This window comes from Callorhinchus milii, unplaced genomic scaffold (genome assembly GCF_018977255.1).
Source record: "Callorhinchus milii isolate IMCB2004 unplaced genomic scaffold, IMCB_Cmil_1.0 Scaffold4, whole genome shotgun sequence".
Taxonomy (NCBI): Eukaryota; Metazoa; Chordata; class Chondrichthyes; order Chimaeriformes; family Callorhinchidae; genus Callorhinchus; species Callorhinchus milii.
Genome location: NW_024704745.1, coordinates 1,631,440 through 1,632,948, shown reverse-complemented (window position 1 = coordinate 1,632,948; position 1,509 = coordinate 1,631,440).

Genomic DNA, 1,509 nt, shown 5'->3' with positions numbered 1-1,509 from the left:
CAATTATTATTATCATTTCAATAAATATTCACGAATTTGCACAAACAACAAAACATATACAAAAAAAACCCTCTCACAAATGAAATGCAACATTTCGCAAAATATGAATGAGGAGTATAAGAACAACCTTTCACGAGCAACAACCACCACTATAAAAATATTTAACCTTTCACCAAATGAAATGTTAGAACATTTCACAAATAAAATAATATTTTGCAAATATAAATCCACTTCTGGAGCAGAAGATTTATATTTGTGACAAAATGACATTTGCAAAGTGCCTTTCGTGTCGGGAAGGCCTCGACGTCCCGAGGCTCTGAACGTTGGGGGTCAGGACCCGAGGGTGGGGGAGTGGAGGGTCGGGGGGCGGTGGGGGGGGTTGGGAGGGAGGGCAGAAGGGGGTAGGAGGAGGGCGGCTGAAGGCGCGGTCAAAAAGGAGGGTCTTGAGTCGTGCCTTGAAGGAGGAAAGAGAGGGAACGAGGCGAAGGCTTTGCGGGAATGGCGTTCCAAAGGGTGGGGACGGAGAGGCTGAAAGCCCGGTAGTGGGGTGGGTCCCGAGGGGGACCTGGAGCGGGTCGGAGTTCTGCCGAGCGGAGGGGGCGGACAGATTGATAGGCGATCATGCAGCTCAGCGATGTAGGAGGGAGGGGGCAACGTCATGGAGGGCCTTGAAAGTGAGGACGAGGATTTGAACTGTCATCCTCTGTGCGATGGGAAGCCAGCGGAGCCGGGCGAGGATGGGGGGCGAGAGGGTCGCGGAGCCCGGTGCGGGAGAGGGCACGGGGGGGGGCAGAGTTCTGGATGATCTGCAGCCCGTGGAGAGAGGAGTTGGGGGGGGGGGGGGGGCCGACGCCGACAAGCCGGGAGTTTCCGTAGTCGAGCCTGGGTGTAATGAAGGCGAGTATGTATGAGGGTTTCGGGGCCCGAGGGGTGAGGCGGTGGCGGAGTTGGGCAATGTTGCGAAGGTGGGGGAAGGCAGAGCGGGTCATGGCACGATATGGGGGAGAAAGGACAGTTGGGAGGGTGGAAGAAGACGCCCGGTTCCTGACTGGCTCGCTGAGGAGGAGTGCGCGTCCGTGGAAAAGAGGTAGCCTGGCCAACACATCCCCCAAATAAAATTGGCCACTCGCTCCACGGCTGTTTGTGGGACACTGCTGTGCGCGATCGCCTGCCCCGTTCCGCCCACGCAAAATAGACGATCAGTCCACTCGACAGCGTACCCTCCGAAGCGTTGCGAAGACGTGATCAGGCGCTCTATCGAATGCAAGGATTGTTATTATGTCGGGCTCAAGTCGGTAGCGTTCCCGCCTCTTGGGTCGGAAGGTTGTGCGGTTCGTGCCCCGCGACCTCAGGACTTTGAACGTACACGTTCCAGGAGACCGGGTGTTATCCGTCGGGTGAGAGGTTAAACGTAGGCCCCATCTGCCTGTTCAGGTGGATTTTCACACTATCGGAAAAGTGACTGGGTGATTGGGGGGGGTGGGGGAGGGTCAGACAATCCTCCAGCTC